The following is a 20307-nucleotide window of genomic DNA, read 5'->3' on the forward strand; positions in this document are numbered from 1 at the left end:
AAGTCAGGAGTAAGAGGACTGTATCTTGGAACTTTTAGGGGATAGGGGAAGGAATGAAGAATCATTTCTTTTCATTCACAGACTAGCGGAACTATCTGAACTCTCTTCTCCCAAAAGATTGGATCAATTGGGCTTTCCCAAACTGCAATGATTGGTTGGTTTGTTGAGTGTGTTTAGACCTGTTTGTATCCCCACTGCTCTGAGACAGCAGTGTGTTTTAGTTTTGATGTTGGTCACTGTGGACAACTCTTTAAGGTGTTGCCATCTCTGACAGCCAAACTTTGAGATATCTTTCTGATGGAATGTGCACTGAGGAGCTTGTGTTTTTCCCTGGGTTGAGACGACTTTTAACTGTGGTTTCATTTAAATCAGCTACTTTTTAACCATTGGCTTTGTAGCAGATGATATCTTTCATTTCCTTGCATTTGGTGAGCTTATTTATCACCAAGTATGTCAGTTTACCTTCTGATAGCTTCCTCTCTGGAGTTCTGAGTTTTCCAAGTGGATAATCTTTTCCCGGCTAAGTTGTTTGCACTATCCATTTTGAGTTGTGAAATGATGCACTGCAAAGCTTAGTTATGTTGTTTATTCAGTATTTATTGATGGAGTATAGCTAAGGTGAGAGACCAACAAAAGCAGCTCTGTTTTGGGCTCATCAAAAGGATATCAGGCTGAAATCAGTGTGACTCTCCCACTGCCACATATGGAAAGTTAGCCACCCCAGAAAGTCAAGGTGAGGCAAGAGGAGGCAGGTCAGGTAGCGTCTGCTCATGGAGAAAATAGTGAAGGCTACATCTTTAATTAGATTAGAATACACTTAATGATTAAGTGAGTAACAGTAAATATTGCACTGAGAAAACTGTGAATCTTTGTGTATTTGCAAACGTGTGTTATATGTATATGCATACATAAAGACATTTCTATATCAAATATGAATCTGTTTAGGTGCTGTATGTTTTATCTGTAACAAATACACAATGTAATTCTCTTACAACAGTATGAATCAGTGTAAATGAATAATATCTTCATTCATGGAATGTGAATGTCACTGGCAAGGCAACATTTACTGCTTGTCCCTAAAGGTCCTTTTGCTTGATTTGCTGCTTTCCCGGAAAAGCTGATTTAATGGCACGCTCAGCGGCCTTTGAGATGACAGGAAATTTGATCTAAGTTGGTGTAAAAAGGTGAAAGTCACGAGAAACCTGCCATTCACCCTCACCCTTGGAGAAGGTGATGCTGAGCTGCCTCCTTGAACAGTTGTTGACCATGTGCTGTTCGGAAGGAGTTCCAGGATTTTGACCCAGTGACAGTAAAGCAATGAAGCTCCCAGTCAGGGCATTGTTAGACTTGGGGGGGGGGGGGGGGGGGGGCTTGCCCTTGTCCTTTTAGTCAAAGTTGTCGTTTTAGAAGGTTTCATCAGAGAGTCTGTGGCAGTTTGCTGCAGTGCATCTTGTGGATGGTAAGTATGCATCGTGTGTATTGCATATGATCAATTTGATGACTACAGCTGTAACAGTAATCTTGAATATTCCTTTCTCCCCCACTCTATACGATTAAGGAAACTTGTCTCTGCCCATAAATACTGTCCTGGTGAGTTCGTGGTTTCTCTGTTCAACTTGGGGTTCTCAGTGTCCGCAGAATTTGGTAGTTCCAGTTGTATGTTTAATGCTTGTAATTGGTCATGTCTGTAACCTGGACCAATGAGGGATTAAACGCAGCCTTGTCCAGTCTCTTACACTTTCAGGCTTTGACTCTTATTGCATTGTCCCAGCTCCCAACTTCTCGTCACTCCAACGATTCCTGCTAAATTACCCCATGGGTTGATGCACCCAGTTATCAAGTTATCTTCGGTTGTCACAGCCAGGCCAAGAGCCATTGAAATCAGTGACAAGGACAATGTTCCCCCTGTCACTGGGGCTGGTCTGTAAGCTTTGTGTTAAGTGTAACTGTGGAACCTTAACAATGAGCTTATCTTTGCTCATACTTAAAGGAAAGTAGTTTAATATACTAGAAAGTTACCAAAGGAACATTGGAGGCATACTATCCCAAGAGGAGGGGAAGGGGAAAAGAAATTAGAATCAAAACGAAAGCTTAAAACCAGAAGCTTCCCAATTATGATTGTGAAAAGTCCATGTTCAAAAAATTGGAAACAGGGAAGTATTGATGACTTTCAGCACTGGTTAAACATATTTCTGAGGTATTGTCCAAGTCCTCATTCCCCACCTTCACCCTCCTGCCATTGGTCACAGAATTGCTTATGGCAAGATAGGATCCAACCAGGAACCAAATAGATTCTCCCTTACATGATCAAGTGAGTCGTAACTGTCAAACACGTAAACATAAGTGCAGATCAGAAACATTGAATAATTCTTCCAGTGGCCTAATAGGTTTTCTCCTGAGTTTGTTCAAGCAGCATTCTGAAGTTTAAACACTCGGAGTTTCAGCCAAAGGTGTCATGTTTCAAAGCGTTTGTGTTTAAATAGAGCTTTTCACACCCTCAGGATGTCCCAAGTGCAATTTGGGACCATAGAGAGTGAGCTTCTGTCAATGGGTTTTGTTAACCTGTAATCGGGGCACGACAAGGTCTCTCACGCTGCACTGTTCGAGGTGCTGGCTTTCGATGGAGGCATTGAACCAAGTCCTAGGCTGCCTGTGAAGTGAAGCTAAAGGACTCTCCACAGTATTTCATAGACAAACAGGGATGTTCTTCCCAGTGATCTGGACAATGTTTATCTCTGAGCCAATATCACAAAAATAGATTATCTGGTCACCATTGTATTGCTGTTTGTGGGATCATTTTGTACACAAACTGGTTGCTGCATTTCCTCTGTCAATGCAGTGACTGCTGTTTAGGAAGCAGTGAATTACTACTAAAGCACTTTGGGATGTCCAGGGATCACAAAAGTCATTAGAGTGGCATGGCTTTGCCTGGTGCCAGTGATTAAACTGAAACACACCTGTCAAACCCAGGTCACATCCAGACTTCAGGAGGGTGGGTTAGAGACCGAAGGAAAATCAGTGCCAATGGTTTTAAACGATAAGTTTGGATCCATCTGACTTTTTTGAAAGTGGCCTTGGGATTTTTGATTTCTGTTGTCCATTGCCCAGTTATACCAGAGCTGGGCTTTCCCATCAATAGTTGCTGACTGTTAAAAGAATTATGTCTAACATTTCGGTCCAAGATTGTGTAACTGTATAATCTAGTTTCGATTTGCACAGTACTGCTGTGCATCATGTAATGAAATCTTCGGTGTAAATTATTGGTCTGGTCCCAATGAGTGAACTGATGAGAATTCTTATATTTTGATTATTGTTTCTAAAATATGCCTTAATATAAAATGAAATTACTGCCATTTCATTGTCTGCACCATGGAAAAATTAAAAGATTATCTTTGGAGAATGTGCCGATCTTTGCTGTGCTGTTGCTGGGTCTTAGTGTTAAGTGTTTTTAATGCCAGCATTAACCACCTACCTTTGTAATTATTTCAGTCAGCCTATTTAGACGTGTCATGACATATCTCTGGGTCAATTGCTCATTAATGTAGTTAGTCAGAAACTAATTCCCCTGGTAAAAAAGCGAGATGATGCCTTAATCATAATATATCTAAACTAGTAATGCAGAGGCCCAACGCTGGTTTAAATCCGACCACAGCAACTGGTGGTATTTAAGTTTAATGAATAAATCTGGATTATAAAGCTTGTCACAGCAATGGACTCTAAATTCTGTCGGTGTGAAAATGTTTTTCACATATTGCTATTGCTTCTTTTGACAACTATTTAAATCTGAACCTTCTTATCCTGAATCCCTTCACAAGTAGATTAGTTTCTGCTCTGTCCAGGCACCTGCTGTGATTTTGAACACTTCCAACAAATCTCCTGCCAGCTTTCTCTCCAAGAAATAGAATACCAATTTCTCCAATTTTTCCATGTGACTGAAAGAAGTGAAAAATTAAAGGAATCAGACACAGCCATCTCAGAACCAGCATCATCCTCTCGGCACTTGCTAGTGCTTGTCCCTGTTCAGTATTCAGATCTCAAACTTGCAAACTACATCAGGCCAACTGTCAAAATCCAGTAGCCTGTCAAAATCTAAATAAGGCTGGACAATCAAAATGTTGCCATGGGAATGGCAAGCACTTTATGATGGTTCTAATTCTGTGAAATGTCAGGTGCAGAAATATTTGATCGAACTGGTACCTGCAGTAATTTACAGTTCACCAGGACCTCTTACCATTCTGCTCCATGTGCTTCCACTTTCTTTCCTCCACACATTGAGTTTCCTTTCAATGCATCAATATTATCTCCCTCAACGACTTTGAGATAGTGAATTCCATATTTTTAAGCCCTCACTGTTTAGTATATAAAGAAATGGGAATAGAATGAGGACATTCAGCCCCTGGAACCTACTCTGAAATTCTCTAAGATTATGCCTGATCTGACCCAGGTCTCAACTCTTCTTTCATGCTCATCATAGCCCTCACTTGATATTTCAAAATATGTCTACCTCCTGTGCAAATATTTTCATTAATCTAACTTTCACAACCCTGTAGAGTTGAGAATTCCAGATGTTCACTTCCCTCTGGGAGAAGATATTCCTTCACATTTAAATGAGTACTCCGTTGTTCTATAGCTGAATTCACTAGGTTGAGATTACCCATGAATGGAAACATCACCTCAACATCCATCCTGTGAAGCCCCTTCAGAACCTTGTATTTTTCACTAAGATGACCCCTCGTTCTTCTAAACTCTTATTAATAAAGGTGTAACCTTCTGAAGGGTCACTGGACTTGAAATGTTAACTTTGCTTTCTTTCCACAGATGCTGCCAGACCTGCTGAGTTTTTACAGGAATTTCTCTTTCTGTGAGGATACTGTATAATGTATTAACTGCTCCATCCACCTGCCCTGCCACCTTAAATGATTTGTACACAAATATGCCCAAATACAGCATCCCCTTTAGAATTGTAGCACGTACTTCATATTGTCTTTCAATGATCTTCTGATCAAACTGCAACACCACAGTGCTGCTCCTTTTTTTGAGGTTTTTTATTTTCAATGCTGGAAGCTGATTGCCTGGAGGACTAATTTCTTCTGGCACCTTTCTCAAGTTCAGGAAGGATGAAAGATAATGGCCTGTGTCCCCATAATTTTAACATGTCTTAAAAATCTTTGGATTCATCTTGACCAGTCCTGGCGTCTAGTCAATTTTAAATGCCAGCAATCTTTATAAGATTTTTTCATTATTTGTTTTGAATCCATGTACTGACAGTTTTCTGCTTTGTCACCGTGGCTGGAGCAGCATTGACAGATGCAAAGTGTTTATTTAACACCTCTGCTATTCCTGCTGCCTTCATCTGAAAATCCCCTTTTTAGTCTCTGATTCGCCCTGCACCTCATTCAACTCATCTTATTAAGTAACTTAATCAATGCTCTATCCACCTGCTTTCCATGTTTCCATGTTGCTTGTTACCACCTGAATTCTAATAAATTTGTCAGGCATGATTTTCCCTCTGTGAAGCCATACTGACTCTGCTTGATCATGTTCTGTCTTTCTAAATTATTTGCTATTACACCCCTCATAATAGTCACTCACATTTTCCTGATAACAAACATTAAGTAAACCGGCCTATGTTTTTTGTTTCTTTCCCTATTTAAATAAAGATGCTACATTGGTAGTTTTCAAAACCTCCAGCACTACATCTGAACCTTAGGATTCCTGGAAGATTACAACCCGTGCATCCACTAACTCTATAGCTACTTCTTTTAAAGTCTTACACACATCCCATCATGTTCAGGAAACCTATCAGTCTTCTATCATATTAGTTTCTCCCATACTTTTCTTCTGGTGATATTGCATTCAATTCCTCTCCTCGTTTTGCCCTTTGTTTATTTAGTAATTTTTGAATGCTGTTACAATCTTCTACTATGAAGACTGATATAAAGACAAACCTTATTCAACTCCTTTGCCCTTTCCTGTTCCCCTTATTATTTCCCCACCTTCATTCTCTAAGGGATTTGGGTTCATTTTGGTGTCTCTCTGTTTGTATGTATCTTCTTAAAAATCTCCTGCAGTGTATCTTGATATTATTTGTAAGTTCACACTCAAAGTTTGTCTTCTCCCTCTTCCATGATGACGATGGATTACCACCACTCCTGTGGGCTCTTTTGCTGAGGAGCCTGGAGCTTGTCTCCTTCATCAGCTTGTTACTTTTTAATCTATCTGCTTTTTTAAAAAAGTATTTCTTTATTATTTTACCTTCTGCCGAAGCTGTTAAAACAAGTATCTTCACCCAGCCCAGGCCCAGTGAAGAGGAGGCTTCCAGCCTGGCGTGGTGATCTTGGCCCAGTGATGACCTGGTATGGTGGCCTCATTCCACAGGGTCTGCCTCATCTTGGCATGTGAGCCCCCAGGTCTGACGGTCTGGTCCCAACGTGGCAGTTTCAGCACGGCGAAGCCGTTGCCACGTTCCAGAAGGTGGTCCCAACTTGGCATGTCAGCCCCCAGGTCTGGTGGTCTTGTCCTGGCATGGAGGTCTTCTTTGGCGGCAGTTGCCGGGTATTCCAGCGATTTCTCATTTTAATCAAACGGAAATTGATGAGATGAACTTTGTCTTAACTTTTACTTTTTTTCTTATCAATGACTTGTCATCAACACACGTGCTGTGGTACAGCAACTTATAAAATTTTTCACTTTTTTTTGTAAAAATAGGTGACAAAAAATTGCTGTTCTGTTATCTTTTGGTCATTTGTGTTTTTTTTTCAAACGTTCCCAATTCTTTGGCTTACCACTTATCTTTGCCACATTGGATATTTTATCTTTCAGTCTGATGCTATCCTTAACTTGCCTGGTTAATCATGGCTGGTTTATCACCTTCCCCAAATCCTTCGATGGTACATACTGCTGCTATTGAGCATCGGTGATAGAAATTAATGTAGTATAACTTAAACCGACTGATTTTCCCGCCTGCTGTCGAGCCTTTTGTGTTTTTGAGTTGTGTTCACTTCAGGCTTTTGGAAGCTTTAAGAGACGGTCCTAGCTTTTTGTGGCTTTAATAAAATTTCCCAAAAGTCCTCTGTTAAACCATATGGGAAATGCTCACATCTTGAGCCTGCCCAATGATTATCATCTTTTGCCTACTGGGTCCATGATGTCCTGACTCCCTGATCCCAGATTACAAGTTTCTGACATGGCCCTGTTACTTGTTTATTTTATGGCTATGTCTCATGTGAAAACACTATCAAAATGGAAGAAAGGACAATCTTGCTTGTAGCAGTGTAGACTTAAAAATGGGACAAGATACTGCTTTAAAACAAGGAAATGTGGAAAATGATGCTGCTGTTATTTTTAAAGAAAGTAGGTAAGCAGACCTCATGTCAAGGTACAAGGTAGCTTATGTAAGCTACAAGGTAACCTCATGTAAGCAATCAGGGAGGGTACAGACACCTCAGCTCGACAGGTGCATGTTCGGGGTAGTTTTGCCCACTGTTGACAGACTTATGATTGGTCTTCAACCAGGACCAATTTTGTATGTTCAGGAACACGCCGTGCAGTGACAACTTCTTGATTGAATCATAGAATCCCTACAGTGTGAAAGCAGGCCATTTGGCCCATCAAGTTCTCATTGACTCAGACCTACATCCCTACTCCATCCCTGTAACCTTGCATTTCTCAAGGCCAATCCACCCAGCTTGCATAGCTTTGGACTGTGAAATCACCTGAGGGTTGAATTGAACCTGGGTTCCTGTTGCTTAGTGGTGCTAACTGCCGAGCCACTGTTCCACCCCAGCATTGGCTCATAGGTGAGCAGTTACAGCTTTGTGTTTGGTCAATACAGTGGAAAATCTTTCCTCTTCCATTTGTGAGTGGAGATGTAGAAAAACATGCCCAGCAACTACCTTCTCTCCCTGCAAGTTCCCTTGAAAGAAAAAATGGATAAACCACCTTCACAGACAATGAAAGGAAAAATCCTGAACACGTCAGAATTGTGTCTACAGCCTCAACTCCTGCTTAAAAGGAACTAAAATTGAACTGAAGGAAACCAACTCAACAATGCCTGTATTCTGAACTAGTGCCTGAACTGTGCTTCACCATTTTTGTTTCTTCCTCAGTAATACTTGTGTCCTGTCTCTTTGTTTGTCTATTTCTATGGGTATAAAATACATAATAGCAGCTCAGAGCCTGGGGGCTCTGCAATAAGTAACTCAATTCCTGCCCTACCAGTTCCTATCCTGTATCAACAATGTACAACTCAACCACATGATGGACTACTTATCATTTACCTGGATATCTGCAGCTAAAGCAATACTCAAATCTTGACACCATCAGCACAAAACAGCCCACTTGAATGGCAATCTATCCACCATTTCCAACATTCACTCCCTCCACCACTAATATAGAGTGACAGCATTGTGTACCGTCCACAAACTGCACTGGTGTAAACTCTCCAAATTTCTTTCGACTTCACCTTCTAGACCCAAATGCCTCCCACCCAGGAAAGTGCAAGGCCAGCAGATATAGGGGAACACCATTACATGCAAATTCCACCTCAAGCCACACTCCATCCTGACTTGGAACTAGACTATCATTCTCGTCAGTGTCACTGGATCAGAATTTTGGAACTCCCTCCCAACTGCGCTGTGGGAATCTACACAAATGGATCGCAGAAGTTCAAGGGAACTCACCAGTGCTTTCTCCAGGACAATAGGAATGGGTTAATAAACATCAGCTTTGCCAGAGGCTCTGTTGTCACGTTAACCAATAACAAAGAGCTGACACAGATGTGATGGGTGGCATCTGTGCTGTTAGAATCTGTGAAATGTGGTATAAATTGATGCTAAACCTGAGCCAATATGCAGGTACAAAGAACTGTTTATTGCAGTGTTTACAATTGGCTAACTGCATCATCATATAAACTTTGATAGCTTGGCAGTAAAAGCATAGAATCGCAATTGGCAGCAGGTTCTCCCATTACATTTAAGGAGTTGGAAACAGCAATGGCTCTGAGCAAAGCACCTGTCATAATTGGTGTTTCAAACATGCGAAGCTCACAATCACTTCTGACCCATGAGCTCCATTATTTCAATCACTGATGAAACCTGTGGCTTGTGGACTGATCTGTTCAGTGCCTGTTTCTCAGCGGATAGAGTGAGTCTCCAAGCTGGGTTATAACCACACATCCCGCCCCCGCAAACAACATGCCTCCTCCAAACAGCACTCCAGCTGACCCCACGCCACATGGTCTACAGTGGTTCAAGAAGATTTACCACCACCAGACGTAACTCAAAGATCGGTGTGGGAGTAATGGATTTCAGTTTGTGGGGCCCTGGCACTAGTACTGTGATAGATGAGAGCTGTTCCAGGGGGGTGGGCTTCACTTGAATCTGTGCTGAGACAGGAATCCTAGCAGATCAAGTAACCAGAACAGAAGGAAGGGCTTTAAACTAATTAGCAGGTGGAGGGTTTAGGAGAAGGGCACTGTAGGCTTACAAAGCAAGAAGATACAGCAGCATTACAGGCAGTTATCTGGATAACGATAGCCAGAGTGGCACGGAAATGGATAGAATATAGACTTGAAAGGTCAGCAGTAAATAGGGTGAAAGGAGGAAAAAGATTGTAAGGCAAAATTAATGGTTCTTAAATGTGTGTTGTATCTGGAACAAGATAAATGAACTTACAGGTTAATGGATATGATCTTAATGACCATCACAGATACCTAGTCTGAACAGGATCAAAACTGGGAACTGAGTATTTAGAGATATGTAACTTTTCAGCAGGAAAATGTTGTGGGGTTGCTTTGTTAGTCCAGGATGAAATAAGCACAAGAGCAGAAAATGATGTAAAATCCATATGGATGGAGGTAAGAAATATCAGGTGGTAGAAGGCACTGGGAGTAGTAGTCTAGAGGGCCCCAAAAGTGGTCATAATAGAAAATAAACCGGGGGTAATCAGGGCATGTAAAGAAGGCCGTACATTAATAACAGGTGACTTTGACTTCATGTTGATTGGGAAAGTGAGATCAAAAGAAGTAGCTATGAGAAAAAATTAAAAGATCGTAATTGCGAGTATATTCCTTGAACAATATTTTGGTTGCGGTGATGTGAAATGAGGCAGGTTTTAAAAAATTATTTCAGGGTGAAAGAATCTCCCCAGGAAACATTTACCGTAACTTGGTAGAATTTAGCATTCAGTTTGGGGGGGAGAAAGCTGGGTTGGAAATAATGGTGCTCAACCTAAAGAAGGATAATTACAAAGAAATGAAGGCAGAGCTGTCTAAAGTGCAACAGGAAAAAATTTAGTGGCAAAAACAGTCGAGGAACAATAACAGACAGAGGAAAATTGTCTGTGGTTCACAACAAGAATATCAGAATGAAGACATCAAGCATATTCAAGGCTGAGACAGACAGATTTTTAATCAGGAAGGAAATCAAGGGTTATTGGGGAAAAGAGAAGGAAAGCAGAGTTGAGAATAATCAGATCACCCATCACCCGATTCAATGGTGGGGCAGACTTGCAATCTCAGAGGTGCTTTAGTGCAGAAGGAGGTCATTCTGCCTATCATATCTACACCAGCTCGTTAAACGAGCATGATTACTGAGTGCCAATCTCCTGCTTTCTACAGATATTTCACATACATCAATCCTTACTTCTTCAATCTAACATTGTAATTGAAGTTTCTCATTTCTGAAACCATTGTTGTAAATCGATTCTGTACATTCACATATTTCCTATAATGTAGCAGCCACAACAGTACACGCTACTCCAGCTGAGGTCTAACAAGTGTCTTGTGCAAGTTCAACATCACCTCCATGTACTTGTACTCAATGCCCCCATTAATAAGCCCAAGATAGCACTGTATGCTTTATTAAATGCTCTCTCCACCTGTCCTGCCACATCCCATGACTGAATAAAAGCAAAATGTCACAGATGCTGGAAATCTAAACAAACACAGGATGCTGGAAAACTCAAGATAACAAAATGTGGAGCTGGATGAACACAGCAGGCCAAGCAGCATCTCAGGAGCACAAAAGCTGACGTTTCGGGCCTAGACCCTTCATCAGAGAGGGGGATGGGGAAAGGGTTCTGGAATAAATAGGGAGAGAGGGGGAGGCGGACTGAAGATGGAGCGAAAAGAAGATAGGTGGAGAGGAGAGTATAGATGGGGAGGTAGGGAGGGGATAGGTCAGTCCGGGGAGGACGGACAGGTCAAGGAGGCGGGATGAGGTTAGTAGGTGGGAAATGGAGGTGTGGCTTGAGGTGGGAGGAGGGGAAAGGTGAGAGGAAGAACAGGTTAGGGAGGCGGGGATGAGCTGGGCTGGTTTTGGCTGGCAGTGGGGGAGGGGGAGATTTTAAAGCATGTGAAGTCCACATTGATACCATTGGGCTGCAGGGTTCTCAAGTGGAATATGAATTGCTATTCCTGCAACCTTCGGGTGGCATCATTGTGGCACTGCAGGAGGCCCATGATGGACATGTCGTCTGAGGAATGGGAGGGGGGAGTTAAAATGGTTTATGACTGGGAGGTGCGGTTGTTTATTGCGAACCGAGTGGAGGTATTCTGCAAAGCGGTCCCCACTTTGAGGAAGCCACACCGGGTACAGTGGATACAGTATACCACATTGGCAGATGTGCAGGTGAACGGTTGCAGCAGAAGGTGCCGGGTGTGGTGGGGTTGGAGGGGAGTGTCGAGCAGACAAGGGAGTCACGGAGAGAGTGGTCTCTCCGGAAGGCAGACAAGGGTGGGGATGGAAAAATGTCTTGGGTTTGGCAGTATTGGTGGAGACAGGAACAGAATATTTTGAGTCCAGTACGACTCGAATCAAGAATAGTTGTGCGAACTGTTCAGCATTCAGAGGATTAGATCGGGTGGACAGTGAGAGTCTTCTTCCGAGGATGAGGATGTCCGCTTGTACGAGGGGGCATAGCTACAAATTGAGGGATAGCTTTAAGACAGATGTCAGAGGCAGGTTCTTTACTCAGAGAGTGGTAAGGGCGTGGAACGCCCTGCCTGCCAATGTAGTTAACACAGCCGCATTAGGGGCATTTAAACAGTCCTTGGATAAGTATAAGGATAATGCCGGGTTAGTGCAGGGGGAGGGGCTGAGATTAGTTCACAGGTTGGCGCAACATCGAGGGCCGAAGGGCCTGTTCAGCGCTGTATTGTTCTATTCTCTGTAGAAGTTCTGAAGAAGGCTCACTACACTCGAAATATTAACTCTGTTTTCTCTCCATAGATGCTTTAAAAAGCTTACCTCGAGCGGGAGCGGTCTTCATTTTCGGGAGGAGAGCGAGAGCAAGAGCGAGACAGAGAGAGCACCAGGAGGCTGCCGGGAAGGTAAGGTTTTAAAAACTTACCGCGTGCATCGGGGCCTTCCACTTTTGTTTCAACAGCAGAAGGAGCGGGAGCGTTGACCAGGTAGCTGCCGGGAAGGTGAGTCACTGTTTTAAAAACTTACTGTGAATAGGCGGAGCGTACGCTGAGCAGGAGCAGACACGGGACTGGTGAGTGAGTGAGGTAGTATATTTGTGTGGTTGCGTTACCCGAAACATGACTCGGGTAGTGTCTCCCCCCCCATCCTCCTCCTCTAACCAAAAAAAAGGTTCTGTGCGCCAGATTGGTAAGGTACCGAGTTTATTTTTTATTCTTTATTTTTCAACAGTCTTTTTGGGAATTTAGAATAATGGGAACGGAGATCAGGGCAGTTGAATGTTCCTCCTGCAGAATGTGGGAGGTAAGGGTCACCACTAGTGTCCCTGCTGACCACATCTGCGGGAAGTGCACCCAACTCCTGCTCCTTGAAAACCGCGTTAGGGAACTGGAGCTGGATGAACTTCGGATCATTTGGGAGGCAGAGGGGGTTATTGAGAGGAGTTACAGGGAGGTAGTCACTCTTCAGGTACAAGAAAAAGGCAGATGGGTTACAGTCAGAGGACGGAAAGGGAACCAGCAGGCAGTGCAGGGATTCCCCTCAACAATAAGTTTACCGTTTAGGATACTGTTGGGGGGGAACGACTTACCAGGGGAAAGCAGTAGGGCACAAGTCTCTGGCACAGAGTCTGTCCCTGCTGCTCAGAAGGGAAGGAGGAAGAAGAGCAGAGCAGTAGTCATTGGGGACTCCATAGTTAGGGGGACAGATAGGAGGTTCTGTGGGGACGAGAGAGGCTCACAGTTGGTGTGTTGCCTCCCAGGTGCCAGGGTTCATGATGTCTCTGATCGTGTTTTTGGGATCCTTAAGGGGGAGGAGGAGCCCCAAGTCGTGGTCCACATTGGCACCAATGACATAGGTAGGAAGAGAGATGGGGATTTAAGGCAGAAACTCAGGGAGCTAGGGTGGAAGCTGAGAGCTAGGACGGTTGCCTGTGCCACATGCTAGTGAGGCGAGGAATAGGGAGAGAGAGGAGTCGAACACGTGGCTACAGGGATGGTGCAGGAGGGAGGGTTTTGGATTCTTGGATAATTGAGGCTCTTTCTGGGGTAGGTGGGACCTCTACAAGCAGGATGGTGTTCACCTGAACCATAGGGGTACCGATATCCTGGGGGGGAAATTTGTTGAGGCTATTCGGGTGGGTTTAAGCTAATTCAGCAGGGGGATGGGAACCAAAATTGTAGTTCGAGTATAGAAAAGGTTGCGAGTAGGGTGGTCTGAAATAAAGTTTCAGGGATTCAAGATGGTACCGGCGAGCAAGAAGTTGGATTGAAGTGTGTCTACTTCAATGCTAGGAGCGTCCGGAATAAGGTGGGAACTTGCAGCATGGGTTAGTACCTGGGACTTCTATGTTGTGGCCATTTCAGAGACATGGATAGAGCAGGGACAGGAATGGTTGTTGCAGGTTCCGGGATTTAGATGTTTCAGTACGAACAGAGAAGATGGTAAAAGGGGCGGAGGTGTGGCATTGTTGGTCAAGGACAGTATTACAGTTGCAGAAAGAATGTTTGGGGACTCGTCAACTGAGGTAGTATGGGCTGAGGTTAGAAACAGGAAAGGAGAGGTCACCCTGTTGGGAGTTTTCTTTAGGCCTCCGAATAGTTCCAGAGATGTAGAGGAAAGGATAGCAAAGATGATTCTCGATAGGAGTGAGACAGACAGGGTAGTTGTCATGGGGTCTTCAACTTTCCAAATATTGACTGGGAACACTATTCGAGTAGTATAGATGGGTCAGTTTTTGTCCATTGTGTGCAGGAGGACTTCCTGACACAGTATATAGATAGGCCAACAAGAAGCGAAGCCACATTAGATTTGGTACTGGGTAATGAGCCCAGCCAAGTGTTAGATTTGGAAGTAGGTGAGCACTTTGGTAATAGCAATCACAATTCTGTTATGTTTACTTTAGTGATGGAAAGGGATAGGTGTATACCACTGAGCAAGAGTTATAGCTGGGGGAAAGGCAATTACGATGAGATTAGGCAAGATTTAGGGAGCATAGGATGGGGAAGGAAACTGCAGGGGATGGGAACATTAGAAATGTGGAGCTTATTCAAGGAAAAGCTCCTGTGTGTCCTAGATAAGTATGTACCTGTCAGGCAGGGAGGAAGCTGTAGAGCGTGGGAACCGTGGTTTCCAAAGGAAGTGGAATCTCTGGTCAAGAGGAAGAAGAAGGCTTATGTTAGGATGAGATGTGAAGGCTCAGTTAGGGCGCTTGAGGGTTACAAAGTAGCCAGGAAAGACCTAAAGAGAGAGGTCAGAAGCGCCAGGAGGAGACATGAGAAGTTGTTGGCGGATAGGATCAGGGTAAACCCTAAGGCTTTTTATAGGTATATAAGGAATAAAAGAATGACAAAAGTAAGATTAAGTTGTGTGTGGAGTCAGAGGAGATAGGGAAAGCACTAAATGAATATTTTTCGACAGTATTCGCTCCAGAAAACGACAATGTTGTTGAGGAGAATACTGAGATACAGGCTACTAGACTAGGTGGGATTGAGGTTCACAAGGAAGAGGTATTAGAAATCCTACTCCTATTCTTGCTATTGAGGGAGTGCAGCGTAGGTTCACGAGGTCAATTCCCAGAATGGCGGGACTTTCGTATGTTGGAGCGACTGGGCTTGTATACACTTGAGTTTAGAAGGATGAGAGGAGATCTGATTGAGGCATATAAGATTATTAAGGGATTGGACACTCTGGAGGCAGGAAGCATGTTTCCGCTGATGGGTGAGTCCAGAACCAGAGGACACAGTTTAAAAATAAGGGGTAGGCCATTTAGAACAGAGTTGAGGAAAAATCTCTTCACCCAGAGAGTGGTGGATATATGGAACGCTCTGCCCCAGAAGGCAGTGGAGGCCAACTCTCTGGATATTTTCAAGAAAGAGATGGATAGAGCTCTTAAAGATAGTGGAATCAAGGGTTATGGGGATAAGGCAGGAACAGGATACTGATTGTGGATGATCAGCCACGATCATAATGAATAGTGGTGCTGGCTCGAAGGGCTGAATGGCCTACTGCAGCATCTATTGTCTACAGAGTGTGAAAATAGATAAGTCCCCAGGCCGGATAGGATTTATCCTAGGATCCTCTGGGAAGCCAGGGAGGAGATTGCCGAGCCTTTGGCATCGATCTTTAACTCGTCATTGTCTACAGGAATAGTGCCAGATGACTGGAGGATAGCAAATGTGGTTCCCCTGTTCAAGAAGGGGAGTAGAGACAACCCTGGTAATTATAGACCAGTGAGCCTTACTTCAGTTGTTGGTAAAGTGTTGGAAAAGGTTATAAGAGATAGGATTTATAATCACCTAGAAAAGAATAAATTGATTAGGGATAATCAGTGCGGTTTTGTGAAGGGAAGGTCGTGCCTCACAAACCTTATTGAGTTCTTTGAGAAGGTGACCAAACAGGTAGATGAGATTAAACTGGTTGATGTGGTGTATATGGATTTCAGCAAGGCTTTCGATAAGGTTCCCCTTCTCTCTAAAATGCAGAGGAATGGGATTGTGGGAGATATAGCAGTTTGGATCGGAAATTGGCTTGCTGAAAGAAGACAGAGGGTGGTGGTTGATGGGAAATGTTCATCCTGGAGTCCAGTTACTAGTGGTGTACCGCAAGGGTCGGTGTTGGGTCCACTGCTCTTTGTCATTTTTATAAATGACCTGGATGAGGGCGTAGAAGGATGGGTTAGTAAATTTGCAGATGACACTGAGGTCGGTGGAGTTGTGGATAGTGACAAAGGACGTTGTAGGTTATAGAGACACATAGATAAGCTGCAGAGCTGGGCTGAGAGGTGGCAAATGGAGTTTAATGTGGACAAATGTGAGGTGATGCACTTTGGTAGGACTAACCAGAATGGAAAGTACTGGGCTAATGGTAAGATTCTTGGTAGTGTAGATGAGCAGAGAGATCTCGGTGTCCATGTACACAGATCCTTGAAAGTTGCCACCCAGGTTGACAGGGTTGTTAAGAAGGCGTACAGTGTTTTAGCTTTTATTAATAGAGGGATCGAGTTCCGGAACCAAGAGGTTATGCTGCAGCTGTACAAAACTCTGGTGCGGCCGCACTTGGAGTATTGCGTACAGTTCTGGTCACCGCATTATAAGAAAGATGTGGAAGCTTTGGAAAGGGTGCAGAGGAGATTTTCTAGGATGTTGCCTGGTATGGAGGGAAGATCTTACAAGGAAAGGCTGAGGGACTTGAGGCTGTTTTCGTTAGAGAGAAGGTTGAGAGGTGACTTAATTGAGACATATAAAATAATCAGAGGGTTAGATAGGGTGGATAGGGAGAGCCTTTTTCCTAGGATGGTGATGGCGAGCATGAGGGGGCATAGCTTTAAATTGAGGGGTGAAAGATATAGAACAGATGTCAGAGGTTGTTTCTTTACTCAGAGAGTTGTCAGGGTATGGAATGCTTTGCCTGCAACAGTAGATTCGCCAACTTTAAGTACATTTAAGTCGACATTGGACAAGCATATGGACGTACATGGAATAGTGTAGGTTAGATGTGCTTCAGATTGGTATGGCAGGTCGGCACAACATCGAGGGCTGAAGGGCTTGTACTGTGCTGTAACGTTCTATGTTCTTGAGTTTTCCAGCAATTTCTGATTCAGTTTCTGATTTATACCATCCACAGTTCTTTGGGTTTTTTTCTGACCCTTATTCTGTTTCTTTCTAATAATCTGTGCACATATTTAAACCGGTCCCTTTGCTCCTGCACTTTTAGAATTGCATCCCTTATTTTATATTGTCTTTGAATTTTCTTCTGACCAAGTGCATGATCTCACACTTTTCTCCATTTGAATCTCATCTACCACCAATCTATCTACTGTGCCAACTTGTTAATGTACTTTTGGAGTTCCATATTGTCTCCTTCACAGTTTACAATTCTTCCCAAACTTTGTGTCATCTGCAAATTTTGAAATTGTCGCCTGCACGCCAAGGTTGAGATCATTAATATATATCAGGAAAAGCAAGGGTCCCAACATTGACTCTTGGAGACAACTCCACTATAAATCTTGCACCAGCCTGAAAAATATCCTTTAACTATTACTCTCTGGCCCCGATCACTCAGCAACTACTTTGTCCCATGACCTGTACCTATCCTCATAAGTCTGTTGTATGGCATTGTATCAAACGCTTTCTAGAAATTACTTTTAGAAATCTTCACAGAAATCCTCAATATCATCTACAATGTATTGTCTTCATTAGCCCTTTCTGTTACCTTTTCAAAAAATTCCAGCAAATTACCGAAACACAACTTCTTTCGAAATCTGTGCTGACTCTCTCTAATCAATCCACCTTTTTTTCCGTGTGATGACTAATTCTATTCCGATTAATTGTTTCCAATTAACTAATTCTCACCACTGAAGTTAAATTGGCTGGTCTTTAATTGCTGGACTTATCCTTACAATCTTTTTTGAACAAGGCTGTAATGTTTACAACTCTCCAGTCCTCTGGTGCCTTCCCCAAGTCCAGGGAGACTAAAAGATTAAGATCAATGACCCTGCAATTTCTACCTTCGCTTCCTTTAAATTCTTTGGATTTATCTCATCTGATCCTGGTGTCAACATGAAATATCAATGTCTGTCCAAGACTTATTTCTTGTTAATTTTGAACTCTTTTAGTGACAGAGGCCCCCTCTTTATCGCTGTGGTCTGAGCAGCAGCAGCATCCTCTTTCATGAAGACTGATGGAAGATATTCATTTAACACCTGCCTCCCTATTTTGGTTTCTCTTTGGCCCTGCTCCTCTTCTTATCACACTTTTACCATCAAATACCTTACAGAAAATGTCAGGGTTTCCCTTTTGTGTTAGCTGCATTTCCTCATAAATCGTTTTCACTTCCTTTCTTTGCTGTTTCACCTCCCCCTAAACATTCAGTATTCCTGTTGATTCTCAATTGTATTTTCGGCCTTACACCTGTCATAAACACACTTTTTATTTCTAATGTTAATTTCTACCTCCTTTGTCATCCAGTGACGTCTGGATTTGATTTATGGGCTGAATGATCTACGTCTGCACCTATATCTTACGGGCCTTACCAGTAATCACTGAGCAAGTGAGAGAGAAACACTGGAAATGTGACTGAATGTACTAAGAATATAAGTAAAAACATACCGCTAATGTGAGAATGAACCACCAGGAATGTGAGTGAAAAATGTCAGAAATAGGAAAAAATGTACTGGGCACCTGAAAACATAATTAGGATTGGGCAGGATATATAGGAATATGAATGAAAATACTGGAAATGTGTGAGAAAACATCAGGTATGTGTTATAATAACTTGGAATGGAAAAGACTATGTGGGAAAGTGTGAAGGTAATGGGAATATAAAAGAAAGAAAAAAGATTGGTTATATGAGTGAGAATAATTTGGTCATGTGTCATGATGGATACATGGCAACAGAGAAACAGGAAAGAGGCAAAATATCATTTAAATAGTGATAGATTGGGAACACTGAATGTTTAGGGGGAGGTGAAACAGCAAAGAAAGGAAGCGAAAACGATTTATGAAGAAATGCAGCAAATACAAAAGGGAAACCCTGACATTTTCTGTAAGGTATTTGATGGTGTGAGTGTACAAAGCAATCTGGGTGCCCTTGTACACCAGTCAATGAAAGTAACCAGGTATGTGCAGCAGGCAATTAGGAAGGCAAATGATATATTGGTTTTCATTGCAAGAAGATTTGAGTTCAGAAGCTGGCATATTTTACTGCAGTTGCACAAGGCCTTCATGAGTGATCATGCCTGGAATATTTGGGTGAAATTTGGTCTCCCTATCTAAAAAAGAATATACTTAGCATACATGCAGCGCAGCGAAGGTTCTCTAGGCTGACACTAGGGTTGGGAGGATTGTCCGCTGAGAACAGGTAGGGCAATTGGGCCTGTGTTCACTAGAATTTCGAAGATTAGAGGGGATCTGGTTGAAACATATATAATTCTAGCAGGTCTGTAGAGATTAGATGCAGCGAGGATGTTTTCCCTGGTTGAGCAGTCTAGAACCAGGGACAGTCTCAGGAACAAGAACAGAAATTGCTGGAAAAGCCCAGCAGGTCTGGCAGCATCTGTGAAACGTTTCAGGTCTGGTAACCCTTCCTCTGAACTGTCTCAGGATACAGATTAAACCATTTAGAACTGAGCTGAAGAAACATTTCATCACTCAGAGAGTACTACAGAAAGCTGTTGAGGCCAAGTCACTGAGTACAGTCAAGAAAAAAGATTAAGGAATTTCTAGATTTTAAAGATATAATTTTAAAAATTAATTCATGGGATGTGGGCATCACTGGCCAGGCAGCATTTATTGCCCATCCCTACTTGCCCAGAGGGCAGTTAAGAGTCAATCATATTGCTGTGGGTCTGGAGTCACATGTAGGCCAAACCAGGTAAGGATGGCATTTGCCTTCCCGAAAGGATATTAGTGACCCAGATGGGTTTTTCCAACAATCAGCAATGGATTCATGGTCATTATTAGACTCTTAATTCCAATTTTTTTTTAAACTGAATTCAGGGAAGGGAAAAGCAAGAATGTGGCATTAAGATAGAGGATCAGCCATGATCATATTGAATGCTGGAGTAGGCTGGAATGCTGAATGGTTTACTCCTGATATTGATTTATTTGTCTCTATGGAATAGTCTATTCTGCCCATCAAGTCTGTTCTGCCAGACCCACAGAAATGTGACTCACTTTTAACTGCCCTCTGGGCAATTAAGAATGGACAATAAATGCCGGCCCCAGCCAGTGATGGCTATATCCTGTGAATGAATTTTAAAAATTGAATAGCATGAGGAATTTTGCACACATGACCCAGGAATTTGCTTCTGCGGTTTCATGGGATGTGAAAATCAGTGGCATGACCAGCATTTTGTTGATCATCTGAACTGTCTTTAGGAAGA

The sequence above is a fragment of the Stegostoma tigrinum genome, chromosome 3 (assembly GCF_030684315.1).
Source record: "Stegostoma tigrinum isolate sSteTig4 chromosome 3, sSteTig4.hap1, whole genome shotgun sequence".
Taxonomy (NCBI): domain Eukaryota; kingdom Metazoa; phylum Chordata; class Chondrichthyes; order Orectolobiformes; family Stegostomatidae; genus Stegostoma; species Stegostoma tigrinum.